The sequence below is a fragment of the Myotis nattereri genome (genome assembly GCF_964212035.1).
Source record: "Myotis nattereri genome assembly, chromosome: 14".
Classification (NCBI taxonomy): Eukaryota; Metazoa; Chordata; class Mammalia; order Chiroptera; family Vespertilionidae; genus Myotis; species Myotis nattereri.
The window spans coordinates 58,611,141-58,632,398 of record NC_138089.1 but is presented as its reverse complement, the minus strand read 5'-3'; the positions used below and the strand labels follow the sequence as shown (position 1 = coordinate 58,632,398).

Here is a 21,258-nt window from a genome sequence, read left to right as displayed (position 1 = left end):
TCCTCTTATGTGTCCTGTGCACTCAGCTTCTTGGCCGTCCGATGAGGGTGATGGAGTTCACGTGAGGGTGCCACGGCTCACAGGGACCGGCCACCGGGCGCGCACTGGTCAGGGCAGGGCCAACATCGTGCCACTCAGACCCACGAGGAGGGAGGCCAGGAAGAGACCGCCCCCACCCCGAAGCGTCAGGACCATGTCTGGCGTCGACACCCAGCCCAACACCAGAATCGCTCTTTCAACGATGCTCACACTCGCCTCCGAATTTCTGGGGCTGCCCGCCACTGAATTCCCTGGACGTTAAGGTGTAAAACCTGCCCGGCTGGCGTGGCTCAGGGGTTGAGCCAGGAGGTCACGGTTCAATTCCCAATCAGGGCACATGCCCAGGTTGTGGGCAGCTGATCAATGATTCTCTCTCATCATTAACGTTTCTCTCTCTCTCTCCCTCTCCCTTCCTCTCTGAAATCAATAAAAATATCTTTTACAAAAGCTGTAAAGCCTGTTTCAATACCAGTCGCATTCTACTTAGCAGAGAGCCCCCTGCTCAGCTGTCGGCGGAACCCAGTCTGGGCTAAAGGAGAGTCGGTAGCCTCGCAGGCCCCTCGGGCGATAACCAAGGCCGCCCGCTCCCGGACAGACGCGCTCCTGCGTCCCGGCCGGAGAGAAAACACTGCTCACTTCTTGGCAGCAGGAGACAAGATTTAATTTGACTTCGAGTTCAGGAGCTTCTCATCTTCAAAGTGCTTCCCGAATATTAACTAATTAATCTTCCCAGGCGCGCCCCACAGTGACTCCAGGTCCTTCAAGGATAAAGGCCAGGGGAGGCGCTCACCGGCCAGGGGTGGGGGGGAGGGCAGTGACCGGGCAGGGGAGGTGCCGACGGCAGGAGCAGCCTGGAAGGTTAGACCCCAGGGTCAGCAGTTTAAAATCCACATGAAAATAGTGTGGAAACTGGAGCTGATGTGGGACAAGGCCAAAGGCTCCTCACAGAAGGAAGCCTCAGTCTGCCCCCCCCGCACCCCCCCGGGTGAGCCAGGCTGACTGCAGAACCGGGTCCAGAAGGTGTCTGGACACATGCAACAAGGTAACACCTGCCAGGGGCTTAGCCCAGCCCTGGCCGGGCAGCTTGGTTGGTTAGAGCATCATCATCCCGACACGCCAAGCGGGGGCTCAATCCCCAGTCAGGGCGCACACCAGGATCACCCAGTGATGCATCCGTAAGCGGCACAATGGCTGCTCCAATCAATGTACGTATGTACGCTGCCACAGCGGCCCAGCTCGCTGCTCACGCGGTCTGGACCACTCCCTGCAGCGGGAATGCATAGGCCACGCAGATGGGGGATTAGGGTTCCTCTCATTTTCCCACTCCACGGACCACATCACGGCTGCCACCCTGTGTTCCCGGTGCCTGGCACCCCACCCCAAGGCTCACGTGCCAGCTCCTTGCAGACGTGTATCGACCCACCCCTCACCTTCTCTGGAAGGTTCCCTCTCCACCTGCTTAGAGCTGGCCGCCCACCCCACCCAGTCACGTGCGTCCTGTCATCTTATTCCCGTTGTCACAGCGTTTCTCTCTGACGCACCTTCTCTAGTGTTTGCTGGGCACCTGCGTGGTGTCTGCCGTGCCTACCGGAACGCAGGCTCTGGGGGCAGACGCTCTGTCTCGCTCAGCCCTGCCCTCCATGCCCAGCACGGCGCTTCCCTTTGTGTGCAAGAGAAAACGCCACCACCTTCAAAGGTCGCCGTCCCCAGCTGGGTGCCAAGTCCGGCTGTTTATCCAACCCCGAACCGCTCGCTGGCACCACTCTGGGGCTCTGGCGCGGCTGCACGCAGCTGGCACAGGTAAGACCCAGGACACTGTGCTACCCACTGAATGGCCCCACCCAGACGGGCCCTCGTGAAACGTAAACATGTCAGCTACCTTCTCCTAAGCAACCTCAGCCTAACAATTAGAACTGCCTCCCCCATTCAGCTGTTTTCACACACAATCAGTTTAAAAAAAATCTCTGCTCAGCACGAGACAAGCTTGTCCTAAAATCAGGGACTGCTACAACCCCAAGTGCAAAGCCACTTGCTGCAACGTAACATTTCACTAACAGTTTTCATTATTGAGAATTTTTTTTACAACATTAAGATATTGTGACCACATGGACCTAAACTCCAACCTTTTACATGCATGGAAAGTAAGCAAGCATTAAAAACAAAATAGATGCCCTAACTGGTTTGGCTCAGTGGCTAGAGCGTCAGCCTGTGGACTGAAGGGTCCCAGGTTCGATTCCAGTCAAGGGCATATGCCGGGGTTGCGGGTTTGATCCCCAGTGGGGGCGTGCAGGAGGCAGCCGATCAATGATTCTCATCATTGATGTTTCTATCACTTCCTCTCTGAAATCAATGAAAATATATATATATATTTTTTAAAAAATAGAGCCCAATTGAGTGTCGACCTATGAACCGGAGGTCACGGTTCGATTCCCGGTCAGGGCACATGCCCGGGTTGTGGGCTCGATCCCCAGTGTGGGGCGTGCAGGAGGCAGCCCCCCTAAACACCCTGATTTGATTAGAGGATGCTGGCACTTCCTACAAATAAGAACCCTGCACTCGAAGCCCGCGCCCGCCCGCTGGGCATTTACCGGAAACCCTTGGGCACGGGGGCTTTGTCTGACAAGCTTGGCCTGTGCCAGATGGAGACGCCTGTGTGGGCTCAGTGCCCCCAGATTGCACTCTGGGTAACAGAGTCCTCTCACTGCAGCCCACGTCGGCGTCACGTGTCCTCACAGAGCCGTGCTGTATCGATTGGCAGATGAGCAACAGTCTCCTTATTGCCATGTTTGCCTTTTCCCTGGATTGTCCTCCGAAATGTATTTATACCATCCCTCGCAGACATATGTAACCCGTCAAATCTACCCACACGCAGGAAGACGAGAGATCGCTGTTTTAAAACTGGGGTCGTGGTCCCCTCATCTGCCAGGGACCCCTGGGGGAGACACTCTGTTGCGGACACCCACTGGGATCCTGGCCACGACCGAGGACCAGCACCCCAGTCTGCAAGCTCCTTCACTGCCCACGCTCCTCCCCCTCCCTCCGGCATGAGACCGACCACCTCCCCCTCTCTCCCTTCCCCCTCACCCCCCCACGCCAAGCTGCACCACAGGTCCCCAGCGCCTACAACAGTGCCTGGTGCACAGCAAGCATAAAAATATCAATTCAGCCCGGCCGGTGTGGCTCAGAGGTTGAGATCGACCTCTGAACCAGGAGGTCACGGTTCGATTCCCGTTCAGGGCACAAGCCCGGGTTGTGGGCTCGATCCCAGTAGGGAGCATGCAGGAGGCAGGGGATCAGTGGTTCTCTCTCATCACAGATGTTTCTCTTTCTCCTTCTCTGAAATCAATAATAATATTTTAAAAATAATAATAAATACGTATCGCAATTCAGTAAGTTTATGCCACCAGAACCATCCCCAGCCCTCAGACGCCGAGAGGGGCAGTGCGCACGGGCAGTCCTCTGCCCCCACTGGGAGCCCCTGTGGAAACTTGCCCGACGCCGGGACCTGCTTGCTGACGGGGAGCTGGCTGGCCGGCCCAGGGCAAGGGGCGCTCTGGGTGGACCTTGCTCACGAGCAGTGACCAGCGTCCACCCTGAAACTTCAACTCAATGTGGTAATTAAGACGCGGCTCACCCCCAAGATAAGCCGCATCTGCATCTCTTGGCAGCGCCGAGCGAGCCCAGATGTCCTCGCGAGATCTGTCCCCGGCAGATCCACCGGCCGGAGCTGTCGGCAGACGGCGTTTCCCCGGGAGACGCTGCCGAATCGTCCCACGGTGTCATATCTCAGCCTCTGCGCCACCCCTGGGGGGCGGTGAGAGTTCCCCCCTAAAAACAGTGATGCTGGCGAGTCCCATGCGCTCCCATCCCCCTGCCTGGTCCCTCCCAGACCCCAGCTGCTCTCTTCTCACCCACTTCTTCTCCTTGTTTTGTTGTCACACGGAGACCAAGGCCAGGATGAAACCAGCAAACATGTCCTGGCCGAGGTGTGTCCCTGCAGCTCCATCCGCGGCCTCGACCTCGGCTGTGAGGAGCCGCAGCTGGGACGCTGTCCTCCACGCGCACCCTCCACGAGTGCAGAGCGCCGGGCCCCACGTGGTCCACGCTGCGGGCGATGGGCCCGGCGTGCTCCACGCTGCGGGCGGTGGGCCCCGCGTGCTCCACGCTGCGGGCGGTGGGCCCCGCGTGCTCCACGCTGCGGGCGGTGGGCCCCGCATGGTCCACGCTGCGGGCGGTGGGCCCCGCGTGCTCCACGCTGCGGGCGGTGGGCCCCACGTGGTCCACACGTGCAGAGCGCCGGGCCCCGCGTGCTCCACGCTGCAGGCGGTGGGCCCCGCGTGCTCCACGCTGCGGGCGATGGGCCCCGCGTGCTCCACGCTGCGGGCGGTGGGCCCCGCGTGCTCCACGCTGCGGGCGGTGGGCCCCGCGTGCTCCACGCTGCGGGCGGTGGGCCCCGCGTGCTCCACGCTGCGGGCGGTGGGCCCCGCGTGCTCCACGCTGCGGGCGGTGGGCCCGGCGTGCTCCACGCTGCGGGCGGTGGGCCCCGCGTGCTCCACACGTGCAGAGCGCCGGGCCCCGCGTGCTCCACACGTGCAGAGCGCCGGGCCCCGCGTGCTCCACGCGTGCAGAGCGCCGGGCCCCGCGTGCTCCACGCGTGCAGAGCGCCGGGCCCCGCGTGCTCCACGCTGCGGGCGGCGGGCCCCGCGTGCTCCACACGTGCAGAGTGCCAGGCCCCGCGTGCTCCACGCTGCGGGCGGCGGGCCCCGCGTGCTCCACACGTGCAGAGTGCCAGGCCCCGCGTGCTCCACGCTGCGGGCGGTGGGCCCCGCGTGCTCCACGCTGCGGGCGGTGGGCCCCGCGTGCTCCACGCTGCGGGCGGTGGGCCCCGCGTGCTCCACGCTGCGGGCGGTGGGCCCGGCGTGCTCCACGCTGCGGGCGGTGGGCCCCGCGTGCTCCACACGTGCAGAGCGCCGGGCCCCGCGTGCTCCACACGTGCAGAGCGCCGGGCCCCGCGTGCTCCACGCGTGCAGAGCGCCGGGCCCCGCGTGCTCCACGCGTGCAGAGCGCCGGGCCCCGCGTGCTCCACGCTGCGGGCGGCGGGCCCCGCGTGCTCCACACGTGCAGAGTGCCAGGCCCCGCGTGCTCCACGCTGCGGGCGGCGGGCCCGGCGTGCTCCACACGTGCAGAGTGCCAGGCCCCGCGTGCTCCACGCTGCGGGCGGCGGGCCCCGCGTGCTCCACACGTGCAGAGTGCCAGGCCCCGCGTGCTCCACGCTGCGGGCGGTGGGCCCCGCGTGCTCCACGCTGCGGGCGGCGGGCCCCGCGTGCTCCACGCTGCGGGCGGTGGGCCCCGCGTGCTCCACACGTGCAGAGCGCCGGGCCCCGCGTGCTCCACGCTCGCGCTGCCTCTCCTGCCCCGGTCCGAGTGGAGCACCTTCGCGGTCCCCAGACCGCGTTCCTTCTGCCGCCGCCGCCCGAGTTGGAAAGCGTGTCACTGAATCGTGGATGCAACGTCACTTAAGGAGTATGGGCCTAATTTTTAAAAATATTTTTTTATTGATCCCAGAGAGGAAGGGGGAGGGAGAGAGAGAGCGAGAGAGACATCCATCATGAGAGAGAATCGTGGGTCGGCTGCCTCCTGCACGCCCCACACTGGGGACGGCGCCTACAACCTGGGCTTGTGCCCTGGCTGGGAATCAACCTTGACCTCCTGGTTCCTAGGTGGACGCTTAGCAACTGAGCCACGCCGGTCGGGTCTAAGTATGCACTCGGGGACCTGCATTTCTTCTCCCAGGTTAGGAACATTCACTGTGTGCCAGGCACCAGGGTCCTGGGGAATGTTTACCAGCAAGAAGTCAGGCCCCTAAGGCCGGCTTTCTTCCTGGCTTGGCCGAGGTGTTAGCAGACGCGTGACAGGTGAACGTGACAGCGCGGAGAGAGATGGAGGACAGGAAACGCTGCAGACGCTGATTTCATCACGAACACAGTCCTCCCAAGCAAACAGGGCCCCGAGGGGCTGTCCCCAGCAGGAAGTCCGGCTTCTCTCGGGGGCAGGGAGAGCACCACCCACGGCCCTTCAGTTCATGGGAGCATCCCCGCCCTCCTCCCTCCTTCCTTCCGTAGGTGCTCGTGGGGTGGGCGCGGGCTAGCATCATCCCCACGGGAGAAAACGCCGAGCAATGGCCGAAGGAAAGAGAGACGGTCAGCGCTGACAGTCGGCCGCGTCTCAGCTTCCCAGGTTTGGGGGGAAAAGAGTCAGAGGCACCAGATGAGAAGATGAAAGGGGGGATCCCAGGAAACCCGCAGTTCCCCGTCTGCACCCCCAGAGCTCGCTCCTCCCCACGCCGGCGAGTGCAGCGCCTGCCCACTTCCACAGAGGACACGTCAAGTGCACGTGGGGGAATCTGTTGGACGACACCAAAGTGCCCCAAGTTACACACGCACACACGCACACACACTCACGCATACACACACACACGCACGCACACTCACACATGCACACGCACATGCGCGCGCGTGCACACACACACACACACCCCTCCAGCGTCAAGACAGACACGGATAAGAAAGGAATTCCTTCTCGGTGAAGCCGGCAGGACTTCAGAAGCGTGGGGTCCCTTCTGTTTTCTTCTGTGTGAGAATGATGTCAAGCTCCTGCGGCTTTAACGGCCCAGGGGAGCCTCGCAGTCACCTAGGACCTGGACTGAGACACTGGGGGTGCAAGGGGAGGGTGGTTAATTACTAATAGCCTGTCAGGGCCTTTGTCTGTTCCTTAGAGGCAACGTGCCCTGCTTGTTTAAATTATTATGGCATACATTCATACGCGGAGGCCGTCCATTGGCACGGTATCGTTCGGTTATTAACCACTGACTCCTAAACATGCGCAAGTCCAGGGGCTCACCGACGCCCAGAGGGCCCGCCGAGCTGTCCTGCGAAGAGCTCTCCGTAACCTGAGGACACGCATCAGCCTCACGTCCAGAGTCCCTTCTCCTGGGAGGAGCGCTCACGCCGGATTGTCCGCCAGTGTTTACAGATCCGCGAGTGCCACACGCAAACCGGGCGCGGAGCCCGTTTCTCTGCCGCACAGAGAAGGCGGGGGCCTGAGAAGGTCTTTTCCACGAAAAGATCACTGAGCCCTCGTCCCAAAGTCCAGCCTTGAAATGAAAGGTGTGACTTGGGACACCTCGTCCGCCCCCCCCCACACACCCCACTGAAATGTCCTTCACGTCACCTTGAAGGGCTGAGGTGACCAGAGAAAGAGACCCTGGCAGGACTCCAGTCGCAGGGACAAAGGGTTCATTCTTCGTTTCCTGTGGAGGCATGCGGGCTGCGGGGGGGGGGGGGGGGGAGGGGGGAGGCGGGGGCTGGGATTGGTTTTCCGAGTGAGGGATACTAAGCAGCTGGAGGACCGAGAAGGAATTAAAGGCCCTGGGGACGAGAAGGACAGGACCGCGCCGCTATCAGAAAGACTCCCGCTTCCCCAGGTCCACGCACGTGCGCACCCGTTGCTTCCCGAGCTCTTGGATGGCACGGCTGGGAAATGTCGTGGGACAGGAAACCCCCGCATGGAACCAATCCCAGCGGGGGAGGTGGGAGGGCGGGGGCAGGGGGGTGAGGGCGGGGGCAGGGGGGTGAGGGCGGGCGGGGGGGGGTGGACGGCAGCACAAGCAGATGAGAACCTCAGACAAGCGCCAACGGAGAGGCATCATTCCCAATTAATTAACCCAATTCTATTGCGTTGCCTTTAAATCCATTGCAAATCCATTGCGATTTAACCTTAGCGATGCCCGTCTTTCCATCTGGGGTCTGATGAGGGTCGGATTAACATCACCCACGGCACGGGCAGACCCGAGCAGCTCCGGGACAGGCACCAGATGGGAAAACAAAGCGTGTTCTCTATCAGCCGCTTGGCCAGTGCTCCTCAGTGCCCCCCTAACCCTGACAGGGGGCGTCCGATTATAAATGCACCACGAGCAAGAGGAGGTAGGAGGTTGGCCCTGGGCAGGTGCCCACCTGAGCCGTGCTCGCACCGGCCTCCGAGTGGGGCCAGAAGACAAGGCGCGTTTCCTGTAAAATAAAGCGACCTCGCGCTGCGTAAGCCTCCTGTCCAGAACGGGGGGGCTCCTGTCTCACCGGTGCCTGAGGCGAACCCTCTGGCCGTGGGTAAGTGACTTATACCCCAAGTGTAACTGGACAGGAAGGGGTTGCGAATGAGCGTTTGGGAGCTGCTCCCAAACCATCTGTTTAAACAGAGAGATTAGTTTACAGCTCAAGTAATTGAGTAATCAAGTAACATCAAAGATGTTAGCGTGGAGTCAACGGCAAAGCGAATGCTTGGCCCGGCAGGTGTGTCTCCGTGGTGAGTGTCGTCCCATGCACCAACAGGTCGCCCTTCAATTCCCAGTCGGGGCACACGCTGGGGTGGTGGGCTGGATCCCCAGCAAGGGACGGAGGGTGGAGCAGGAGGCAGCCAATCCATGTCGATGCATCAATGTTTCTCTCTCTCCCTCTCTCTTCCCCTCTCTCTAAAATCAATGAAAATGTATATATCTATTAAAAAAAAGAAAGAAAAAGCTAATGTTTGAACCCAAGTCAGAGTCTGTGATACCACAACCACACCCGCCTGTCCCCAACATGCAAAAGCCATTAGAAGCCACACTGGCCCGGGGCACCATCAAGAGAGATGTCATCGGTCGGTGGGGCCAGAGGCAGCGGATCCAGAAACAATAATAATAATGCCAGTGGCCGCTGAGGGTCAGCCTTGTCATTGCTCATATCAGAGCCTTTCGTTACAGAGGCGTTAGATGCCGTGATAACTTCTTAGCCAAAGGGTTCAAGGGCACGCACAGGCGGTGTTTCTCCGTGTGAGATAAACTTGAGGGGTCGTTACGTTTCTGACAACGGAGATGCAAGAACACAGTGTCAGACCGAGTCTTTCCGCAAACAGATTAAAAGTCAGCAGAGCCAGAGAGGGACCCAGAGGCCAGAAACACACAGCGACACAAGCAGGGCCTGGCCCGGGCCTTGATGGGACAGACACGCAGTAAGAGTTCTGTTGTGCTTCCTTATCCCATCAACACGCATCACAGACGAAGACGAGCCGGGCCTGCGGTCAGGGAGGAAGCAGAGGCTGGCACTCGGGCCCCCAGCCCCTAGACCCCGGCTGCGTGCTGTCACCTGCCCCCGCCTCTTCACGGGGCACGAACTCAGCGCTCCGTCAGGACGTGCTAAGGAACGCAGCGCCGAGAGTCACAGGGGAACAGTCCAAGTTCTCACTCTCGGTCACTGCGTTGAGCTGTAAGCATCACTCTAACCCAGTGGTCGGCAAACTGTGGCTCGCGAGCCACATGCGGCTCTTTGGCCCCTTGAGTGTGGCTCTTCCACAAAATACCATGTGTGGGCGCACATGTACAGTGGGATTGAAACTTCGTGGCCCATGCGCAGAAGTCGGTATTTTGTGGAAGAGCCACACTCAAGGGGCCAAAGAGCCGCATGTGGCTCGCGAGCCGCAGTTTGCCGACCACTGCCCTAACCCTCTGCCCTTATCGGCCCACACGGAAGACAGACGCACAGCCTTTCTAAGTAGACGAAGTTTAAGCAGGAACAACAGAAAGTAGAATCCAGTGACCCAGAGAAAGAACCCTCATCCAAACTCAACCAGGGCCTTTTCTTGGAATTTTTAAAGATTAAAGCAACAGAGACCAATCTCTCTCTCTGGTTAAAGCTATAAAATTATAAGTTTCAGGAGCTACTGGCAGCCAGCCGGCAGATAGAAAGCGACAGTTTGCAGTTGGACAGAAAGTAGCAAGTGCGTGCTGCCATTTCTTACAGCACAGAATTTCCAGACAAATTAAAATGATCGTTTCCAAACAAAATAAGAGAAGGGACCACCAACAGACCCTCTAAATTCTATAGGGTATTCAGATAGATAGACAGATAGATTTTTTTAATTGATTTCCGAGAGGAAGAGGGAGAGAGAGATAGAAACATCAATGATAGGAATCGTTCAGCTGCCTCCTGCACACCCCCTACTGGGGATCGAGCTTGCCACCCTGGCATGTGCCCTTGACTGGAATCGAACCCGGGACCCTTCAGTCCACAGGCTGATGCTCTATCCACTGAGCCAATCAACTAGGGCTCTATAGGGTGTTCTTGAAGCAGGAAGATAATTATCCCAGATAAAAGGTCTAGTAAATATTTACTAATTTGTAAGTCAGTTAAAAAAAAAAAAAGTGACCATATGAAACAAAATCATACCTAATATTCAAGTTTAAATAAAAAATGGAAAAAGCACTAGCATTATGAACACCGAGAGCATATACTGAGGAAGGTGAAGGGAACTGAAATGTTCCAAGGTCCTCGTAGAGCAGCAGAAAATAACGACAGTCGTTAGCTTTAGGCTTCATCCAGTGCGCACAATGAAACGTGGGGTGCCGGCTACGATACAAATATGAAGTATAGCCCTCAGCCTAATAAAAAAGAAAAATGGAATGGAGAACAACCACAACACCTTCAGTGAAACTTAAAGAAGGTAAGAAAGGAAGAAATTGAAGTAAAAAGAAAAACAACTAAGACTATATACCTGAAACCATCATTCTAATTAATAGCCGCAGATGGTTGGGATCATCTTTAAAATCTGGCTGTGTGCAGTTTATGAGAGACACGTCTAAAACTTAAGGATGGATCGTTTAAAAAAAGTTCTATCAAATACTAACTGAAGCAGTGCTGGGGCGGGTACATTCATAACAGAAAAGACAGGCTTCGAGACACAAAACAGGTTAAAATGTTCCCTACATCATGATAAAACATTCATTTCACCAGGAGGTTAAAACAGTTCCACACGGTTAGCCTTTCCCCGAGTGACTTCCATAAACTGAAAACACACACACAGAAAGGACCTTGTAAACTACAAGATAACGCTGCAAGTCCACCTTCCTAACAGGAGTTGTTAAACCTTTAAAGAATTGTTTCCAGGCAGTACAATGCCCTTTTCCCCTGGGACACGTCCTACGAGACGTCCATGTATTATATTACCACCCCCATGACGCGGGCGGCCAGCTCCATCACTGCAAACGCTGCCTTTCAACAACTGATGCGTCAAATTGACCAAAACAAAACAAACCCACGCCCACTAGGACACGCACCAGGCCGGAAACCCACCTTCCCTCAAACCCAGCAGGGCAGGTGTAGGAGCTGGTCACGTGAGAGGCCACAAAACAAGACTTTCCGGTTTTAAAGGACTGATACGGATCCTGGGATCTGACCAGCACAAAACCCAGGCATCAAACGCTTTCTAAAAGGAGAGAACGCGGAACTCCCCCCCTGCCCCGGCCCCCGCACAGCTGAAACCAGAGAACACCCCTAGGTGACACACAGGTTTTAGAAATGATCGTGGATGAGAGAAAACATTCGGAGGTCAGTAATGAAACCACGAAACGTCACGCTGTGTGGGCCCAATGACAGCACCCCTCCCAGCAAGCAGGTCAAACCCTCAGCCCGCGGGCCGCATGCCTCGTTTATTTGGCCAGTGTTAGCCTTTGAGTTTGACATGCTTGCCTTAGCGGGAACGGATAGCGAGAGGCCCACGAGATAGCGGAGAAGGCTCACGCCTGGTCCCCCGACGTCAGAGCCTAAAGGAAGAGCAGGGCGAATCCCAGGCAGAGGAGGAAGAAAGGGCAGAAATTAAGGGACTTCCACAGCAACCACGAGAGAATCGATAAAGCCAAGATGTGTTTCTCTGAAGACCAACGACACGGAAAAACATGTCAAGGAACTATTTATTCTTTATTTAATGCACAACTAAGTATTCCCAGGAATAGCATCACGGTAGTCCTGTTGATACTGTAACCATCGCCAGAATCAGTGGCTAAAGCAACACAACTCCATTCTCTGGATGGCACGAAGCCTACAACCAAGGCAGGGCCTCATTCCTTCCGGACGCCTGTCCCGGCTCCTGGTCTCCTGGGCTCCTGGCTGCATCGCTCCCACCTGTTGCTTCCATCCCCCTGCCTCCCCCTAAGGCCCTGCTCGTCCCACCTCCAGCCCGTGAGGACCTGCGATGGCATCATCGGACACATCTGCAAATCCCAGACAGGCTGGCCTCCTCCAGGCCCTTCACTCTGTCACACCTGTGGCATGCCTTTTGCCAAATAAGGGAACATGTGCACAGGTTCTGGGAATTACAGTGGCCATCATGGGGGTGGGGGGCCTTCCTAAACCCAACGCAGGAACCAAACCAAACCAGACACTTCAGGGACTAACAAAAAAGCAGAGGATACTATAGGTTCGAAGCCTCAGATGACACAAGTGAACGTCTAGAAAAATGCAACTGACAAAACCAACCGGAGAAAAAAGATGTAGGAGCGGTGAGTCGGCGGTTAACCTGGCCATGAAGAACGCACCTGGCGAGCCGGCTGACTCACTGGGCAACCAAACAGTCAGGGAACATGACAGCAACAGACAATACAGGTACAACCACCACCCCCGCCGAGGGCAGCAAAGCAGGGGCACCCCAGGGCTCCAGCTCAGAGCACAGCAAACCCTGACGCAGAGCAGCACAAGGACACGCAGCGGCAGATGCGTGGAGAGAGGAAGGGACGGAGCTGGACACAGGCCCTGCTGCTGAGGGTGCCCCGGCCTGCACCCAGCCGAGGGTGCCCCGGCCTGCTCCCGGCCGAGGGTGCCCCGGCCTGCTCCCGGCCGCAGGGCCAGGATGGCTCGAGCCCACAAAACCCACCTGCAGCGGAGCTAGCTCACGCAGGCTGTGGCCAGAATCAAGTCCCTACGAGCTCACCACCTCACCAACCAACCCGACACACCCACCCCCTCCAGCGATACCTGCTCACTCCCGGCAGCCCGATGGCCCTCGCTGACCATGCCAGGGCCTAAACGCCTGCGGGTGAAGAAGCCGGCCGGAAGCGCCGTACGGTCACACTGCCGCTTCAGCACGCTCCCTAACTGCGTCTTCTCTAAACTGCTACTGAGATGAATTCAAATTATTTGGGCACAGTGACCTGATGGAGGAGATGGCCACAGCCCTGGCCCGTGTCCTCAATGGTCAGAGCGCCGGCCCGAGCACCAAAGGGTCTCGGGTTTGATCCCCAGCCAAGGGCTTGTACCTGGGTTGCAGGGTCCCTCCCCACCATCCCCATCCCTCCCGCCCCAGGTGGGGCCGTGCAGGAGGCAACCAGTCGATGTATCTCTCTCATATCAATGTCTCTCTCCTCTCTCTCCCTCCTTCCCTCCCTTCCACTCTCTCTGAAAAGCAATGGAAAAAAATATCCTCATGTGAGGATTTAAGAGAGAGAGGGAAGAAAGGAGAGGGAGAGGGAGGGGGTGCGGGGAGAGGAGAGGAGAGGAGGGAGGGGGGAGGGGAGGGGGGAGGGCAACAATGACCATCAAAAAACAACATGTCTTCTCCGAGAATAATCCTCCAAGTGGTTCTCACGGTCCCTCCTCGTAGGACTGCAAAGCCCTCCTGGCAGCCCCGCTGCTCCCGTCCAGGTAGGTGACCGTGTGAGCAGCCGGGCAGCAGCCCCAGGGCCTCTGAGCCCGTCTCAGAGCCTGCCAAGGACATACTTTCCACGCCGTTGCTCAGATGCCAACGCAGAAACATGCAAAACGGTGGAAAACAAGCCAAAGGGGAAGTTTATATCCTCCTAAGTCTACCCCACATTTCAAATCATATTAGAGCTGGCCTGGCCGGCGTGGCTCTGTGGTTGAGTGTTGACCTATGAGCCAAGAGGTCACCATTCGATTCCGGGTCAGGGCATGTGCCCGGGTTGTGGGCTCCATCCCCAGTAGGGGGTGTGCAGGAGGCAGCTGATCAACGATTCTCTCTCACCATTGATGTTTCTTTCTCTCTCTCCTTCTCCCTTCCTTTCTGAAATCAATAAAAAAAATTTTTTAAAGAGAAAGCATTGTTTTAAGGTAAAAGAGAAAAAAGCTAAAATCGTGAAAATAAAATGGAGAGAGAAAATGTATGGGCTGTGGCTGACATGGGCGTGCAGAACCCAAGCCACGCTCACAGTCAGCGGTCAGCTGCAAACAGCTGCAGGCCGCACCTCTGCACGACCTCGGCCGGGGATGACACAGGTAGACAAGGACGCCAACGAGGGCTTGAATGTGTGTCCTGGAACAGCGAAACCCGAACCCCACCGCGCACTAGAAATGGTACCCCAGCTCCACCCATCCTGGTAACATTTCAGCCATCGCCACAGCGAGGGGCCACTGCAGAGGTTCTCAGGGCATAAGTGACTGATGGGAGATGAAGGTTTTACATCATCCACAGACGGACCATCGCTCGGGGCCAAATCCGTGTGCAGGGGCTGAGGGACCGAGGGACGGAGGGACCGAGGGATGCAGGTGAGGGAAGGAGCCACAGCTGGGCTCGGGAGTCAGGAGTCAGGGCTGAGGGACCAGAGAGGGAGGAGGTGCCGGCCCCTTGATCACACGTTCAGCTTTCAAAGGAACAAGAGTCTAGAGCAGTGATGGCGAACCTATGACATGCGTATCAGAGGTGACACGCGAACTCATTTTTTTGGTTGATTTTTCTTTGTTAAATGGCATTTAAATATATAAAATAAATATCAAAAATATAAGTCTTTGTTTTACTATGGTTGCAAATATCAAAAAATTTCTATATGTGACACGGCACCAGAGTTAAGTTAGGGTTTTTCAAAATGCTGGCACGCCGAGCTCAAAAGGTTCGCCATCACTGTTCTAGAACCTTGTTGCTCCAACACCCGGATTCCAGACAAGCAGCAGCTTTTCAGATGCCTCTCCTTGTCTCCACACCAACCTCCAGGTCACCAACAAGCTTCCTCGTGCCCCACCGGGTGGTCTGCGCCCCCAGGGCGGGCGGGAAATAACAGGACTGTCCTGCTTTGCTCTCTGTCAGCTTTCCACACTCGCTGCTGACATCTGACAAGAAGGCGATGCTAACGTCAACCAAAAAAGACAGGAAAGTTCCGGCTTGCACAGACCCGTGCCGGACGGCGGGACCCTCCTGGCCCTGACTCGGATCAAGGGCAGCCTTCCCTGGGGCGTCCATTACCCTGCGTAATCTTTAATTGAATGCCCTGTTCCTCCAGGTTCCTGTACTAGAGCACCTAATTTTAGAAAACCGATTAGCTGGTTCTTTCTAACTGTATGTTATTGTAGCTAAGGTCAAATTTTTCACTGAAACTATGGCAACAAAACCCCAGTATTTTCTGTCGACAAGACTGAAGCCAAGGCCGAGAGAGAGAGAGAGAGAGAGAGAGAGAGAGAGAGAGAGAGAGAGAAAGAGAGAGAGAGAGAGACACGGCACCGCGTGACGCGTGACTAACCGGATGTGGGCCCTTCACCTGAAAGTCCGAGCTTCCGGGAATGTGGAGGGGGGAGGGGGACCTCAGCCTCGGAAATCTGCCAGCGGGACTCCCTGAGAGCCTAGGGATCGAGTCTCATCCCTGATGACATTTTTAGACACGTATAATTTTAGCACAAAACACCCAGAAGTTTCAGAAGCACTCAGATTGGAACTCACATGGACCCAGAAAATTTCCAGGTGAAAAAAGGAACTTGTAAGTCTCACCGAGGGAAGAATTGCCCAACTTATTCTCCCTCGATCACTGCAGCGGCTCGAACGGGAGCGCTTCTGCCCTGACCTCAAAGGAACGCAGGTGGAGCCTCTGATGGGACGGGTCTCCTGCCCACACCTGTGGCCGCCTGCGCGCACCTCCCCAAACCAGTGCCGGTGGCGCAGGCCCAGCCTTTGCTTCTCCGGGAGCCGTGCGGCCTCCGCCCCGGAGAGAGGTGCCTCCCCCTGGCCACGGCCCCCGAGGAAGTAGCCACTGGACGTGCCTTCTCCTGGGAGCTCAACCCCCGTCCTCAAGGCCACGCTGGGAAGGCAGCCTTATGCCAGCACCAGGCCAGGGCGCAGACTAAAACCTGGTCCCTCCAGATGCTGCAAAATCTATATAAACACAAGACAGCGTGATACATGCTGCACTGGACGTTGCCAGGCAGACAGCGTGTATCTCCAGCATGTTACAGACATCTGCACCGGTGACAACGTGTCCCAGAATGCCACATCGGGGGTAACAGAGGAGGAAACCGATTAAGGAACCCAGTAGCTCAGTAAAGGGACACTGCAGGCCCAGCCCCCTCCCACGGGCAGACTGGAGCAGGTCTGAAAGAGAAGGTTGCCGATGTCAGACTGTCTGGGTTCGAATCCTGGCTCTGGCGCTTCCCTGTAACCTTGGACCCAACTCTCAACCTCTCATGGTCAGTTTTTCCACCCATAAAAGGAGGGTAAGCCTTCTGCACACTGCAGCTGCCTTGCGGGTGGCGATGGTGGTGAAAAATTAACATAAAAGAAACGATACAAGTTAAATCGATTAAATTAACTCATGGATGTGAGCACCCTGCGAGGTAGTCACTGTTACCTGCACATACGGAAAACAGGTTAGGATTAATTCCATAGGGTGATGGGACAAAAACAATTGTTTTAAATCTATGGCCCAAACGCAGCCGCCTCCAGGACAGTGCGGGGACGCCAGGGTGCGTCCCAGCCCCAATTTCCACGCGGATTTGCTCTTGGACCCCGGACACTTCCTACGTCTCATCTCCCCGTCTGTGAAGAAAGGACGCATTCTCATACACTCAAGTGACTCAACCCAACGTCATCAGAGCTGCAGGGGCGATCAGAGAAGCCTGGCGCTCTGCTCCCAGGAGGAAAATGATCCCAGGACCCCTGTCCACCCCCACCCCCGTCCCCATCAGCCTTGCCCTTGTGAAGGAAGCCACGGGGGCAATGCTGAGACTCAATCAGATGACAGCGTCAATGCCTTTGTGGCACTAAAGGCAGCCTCTGCCTCCAGAGCTGAAATCTGTTCTCTGTTAGCACATGAGCTGTTACAGGTCAAAGGACACCAAGCGGGGTCTGGGGTCTCCACTCCATGGGTGACTCGGTGTCCAACAAGGAAGCTGTCCGGACACCGAGGGCATCGGCTGCCCCTGCCCGTGCCCAGCACGCCCAGCGCCCCAGACATGCACCTCAAAGCTCCGGGCACGCGGGCAGAGAGCCAGCGAGGGGCGAGGAGCGCGTGGGACGCCAGCACAGTCGAGTCTCGGGCACCATCCCCGCGGCGCTGTGTGCCGCTGTGAGCAACCCTGCCTCGGGGACTGATGTAAATTACAGAGTGTTCCCTCCCAGCAGAGTCTGTCCGTGGGAGACAGCTAAGCTGGTAAACCTGAAATGAGGGTTATTTAAAACCTACTAATCTTTTTATTAAATTCAAGAGGATTTTCTGAACACAGTACAGGTTGCGGGAGACTTCCCCACAGGGCACACAGCGGCCCCCACACACCTCCAGTCCCCGAGGCCCCTGCTGGACACGCACCTAAACAGGCTGTGTTTCCGCCTTATTTCTCCAGACGGCAGAAGCCCAGCCCTGCTGCCCCGCCCCCCCTAAAGGCCCTTCACAGCTTAGAACCAAAATCACACAAAAAATGTGAAGTTAGCCCCTTACCCCCATTGCATGTGAGTATTTAAAACTAAATGAGATATGAATTCATTCCTTGCATGCTTTGCCTACAGAAGGAAAAAAAAAAAGAACGTTGCTTAGCAACAATTAAGACAAAGTGCGGTGAAGACAGCTGAGCCAGGGAGCCGGCGAGGGCCACCCTAGTCCACAGGACCTTTGCCACCCAGTATCCTGGCTGTGTCCCCAACTGGCCCCGAGCAAGGCCTGGCTGGTCCCACGCATGCGTCTGATCGTGACAGAGAAGGCCTGCAGCCCAAAGACACAGGAGCCTGCCCGGGGGGCCGGGGCTCCCGGAGGCCAAGGCCCCGTGCGCCAGGCTTTCTGTGACATGGACACCGGCCGTCTCCCGCCCCAGCACACAGTTCCAAGCTGCAAGGGGTGTTGGGAAGTCATTTCACCTGAGCTGCACTTATCCGACGGAGACACTGAGGCCTGGAGAGGGGAGATGACTCTCCTGCTCCCCCGTCCCCTCCACCCCCCGGGCTCAGGGCCTCGCGTGGCAGACGCTGGCTGGACGCTGGCTCTCATGTCAGACGGTGCCCCCGCCCGTCTCGGTTTTCCTGCACCTGCCTCAGCCTCACTCCACGCCGACGGTGACCGGGGAAGCGGGGCGACGCTGAAATACTCTCACTCGGTTAGAAAGAGGCCCTTCTTCTTCGAGTCCCCCCACAAAGCTGCCGCGTCACCAAGAGCACAGAGGGGCCGGAGGTCCGTGGGGGGATGCTGGTCACTCTGAGGCGAGACGCTGGCCTGCAGAGTGGGGCACGATGCCCACCCCTCGCGGGTGGGGGACGTGGGTGAAGAGAGAAAAGCCATACATGCTCTGCACAAAGTAAATGCTGTATTCATGTTGCCTCCTGTTCTTCGGGATGTGGGTCTGTGTCTCCACGGAGCCCTAAGACTCCTGAAAGCAAGGACCGTGGCTACTGCCTCGGGCCGTCCCCGCCCCATCACCGAGGCCGCGGCCGGGGGGCAGAGCAGGGCCTCGAAGCCTCCCGAGCTGCACATGCATTTTCACATTCGCTTCCCGATTGCTGTGCGGGGAACCAAGCCGATTGGGGAGAAAGAAGAAACTTATCTAGAACACGCTCCACCTCTTCCCAGTTCACAGACCCCTGACCGCATCACAGCACCCCTTCCTCCTCACCGCGCCCCCCCACCCCTGCAAATTCTGAGTTTCCCTCAAACAGCTGCTCTCCTGAACGAAGACCTTCCCACAGGCTGAAACCTCTCTGACGCGGGGACATGGATATGGCAGCTCCTGGGACAAGAGGAAGAATTAGGGGCCAAGGTCAGCCCCTTGACCCGAAGGGAGACGATCAAGATCCGGAAGAGGGGACCACACGTCGGCAGCATGAGCCACACGAGAGCCCCAGCCCTGTCGCTGCTCCACAGCCCTGAGGTCAGGGCGAAACAGCAGGGGCCAGCGGCCGGCGTGGCTCAGGGGTTGAGCATCGACCGATGCACCAGGAGGTCACGGTTCGATTCCCGGTCAAGGGCACAGGCCCGGCTTGCAGGCTCGATCCCCGGTGTGGGGCGTGCAGGAGGCAGCCGATCGATGATTCTTTCTCATCACTGATGTTTCTATCGCTCACTCTCTCCCCCTTCCTCTCTGAGGTCAATGAAGACATTTTTTAAAAAGAAAAGTAAAGAAAGCAGCAGGGTCCTGGGGCCAGGAAGGGGACTGGCTGCCGGGCTCCCTCTTCCCTCTGCAGAAGATGTCACTGTGGGGGGAGGGGCAGGAGAGGGGACGGGGAAAGATCCCACAGAGAAAGGAATTCACTAACCACAGAGTTTCTATTCCTGGTTTCGACCAGATGTCTGCCTTCCCTGCTCTTTCGGGACTTGGGCAAAGCCAACACCAATCAGGGAGGAGAGAGACCCTGCCTCACCTTCCATAGGCCGGGGACCCCGAAAGTGCCACCGCAACCCCAGGACTCAGGGACCCGAATCCTTCCGCGCCTCTGCGCTTCTCCTCCCCCCGAGACAGAAACACTCGGAGCTGCATCGGTGACGCAGAAGCCTTGGCGGACGAGAAGCAGGCGTGCGGCCAATCCCTTCTCCTGCACATGCAGTGAGGGGGGGGCGACACAGCCAAGGGAATTGCAAAAAATAAAAATAAAAGCAATTCCTTAGAAATGTGCTTTTACCAGAAACAAGCAACTGCATCTATTAGGAAAACTAGCAGCTACCCCGGTCACTGGGCGAGTCTCGTGGACCAAGCACTCTGGCTCTTGACCTGTACTGCCTGCAACCTGTTCCCTCTATAGGGAAGGGGCTGCTCTCTCCAGCTTACAGGCGAGGAAAGAACCTCAGAGAAATTAAGTCATCCCTCGAGTCACCGGCCTGTGTATGGAAACAGTGGGCCTCCAACCGAGGCGCCCGGGGCCCAGGGGCACACCCCCAGCCAGGAAAGCATCTAAAGTCAAAAAGAGAAACGACACACAGTTATTCCCGTATCGCTAAGCAGTCACATGCAGCTCCTTGCCCGAGGGCTACCAGGCTCCGTACCAGGGCCTGGAAACGAAAGGAGAACAGCCAGGCATACTGAGCCCTCACCAGGGGCCAGCCTCCCATTTCACAGATGAGAAAACCAAGGGTGAGGGAGGCTGGGCAATAAGTCACGTGTCACACGGCTAAGCCTGAGTGGGACTCGGACTGGACCCCAGGAAGCCTGGTCCTGGGGCCGAGGTTATCGAGCGAATGGGGAGCAGGTGTTAGGAGGGGCCTGCCAAAGTCCACACCCAGGTCGGAGCCCCAGGGAGCTTTGCGTGAACAGGCCTCTGGCTCCCATTTTCCTAAACACAGGCCGCGAGGGCCCCCAATCCAGTTTAGGAAATAACTTGTCAAGAAAAGGAGGGGCGCAGCAGCACACCCCAAAGACGGCAGGCGACTCCCCAGCGGCTCCGCACAGGCGCCCTGGGCCACCCAGATCACACTCCCTGGGGTGGGACTCAGGCCCGGCAGCTCTGAAAGTCGCGGGTGATGCCTCACCCTCCGCCAGCTGTGGGACCCCGGACAGGCTGCCTGACTCCGCCGGGGCGGGTTCCTGTCCCCTCGCAAGGTGGACCGCGGCTCCGTGCGCTAACCATGGGTCCGAGGCCACCGGTCTTGGCCTGTTTTAGGTAAACTGAGGCACCCCTGCTCCTCAGAGCAGGGGGAGCTCTGTGGCTGGCAGGACTAGGACCGGCAGCTCCACTCTCTCACTTCCGCTGCATTCGGGACCGGGCTCTGGACGAAGACACGGAGCAGGCTGGAGACAGCGGAGGGTCCTGTCACCCGGCCTGTCACTCCTTCTCTGTTCCAACCAGCCCCTAGGGGCAGACGTGCCGACAGCCTCGTGCCCACGGACACAGCCAACACCAGCCTCTCTGCCCCTGAACGCCTGCTTCCAGTTTTATCCGAATTTCTTTAGCTTCGACTCAAAAACGTCAGTTTCTAAGTCACCTAACAGGAACGTCTAGCGCAAATGACATAATGTGCAAACGGCAAGGTGTGCGCCCTGTGGGACTGAGGCCACTCGTCAGGCACCGAGCCCGCCCACCCCTCCACCCTGGGCCACTCGGGGAGCCTTCAAAAGCTGGTGCTGGGGTACCCACGCCCCCGTCACTGACTAGGCTGCAGCAGGGCCCCAGCACCTGCCAGACGTCGCTCCCTGATCAAAACCTCGCAGCCAGAGCCGAGCCTCCCTG

The 21,258-nt window shown here is 57.8% G+C and overlaps 1 protein-coding gene across 1 annotated transcript in view; it reads right to left on the bottom strand.

Annotated features, from left to right (window-relative positions):
- The window catches only part of ITPR1 (inositol 1,4,5-trisphosphate receptor type 1), a 168,963-nt gene that overhangs the window by 127,146 nt on the left and 20,559 nt on the right, over positions 1–21,258 (bottom strand). The gene's annotated exons all lie outside the window — the stretch shown is intronic.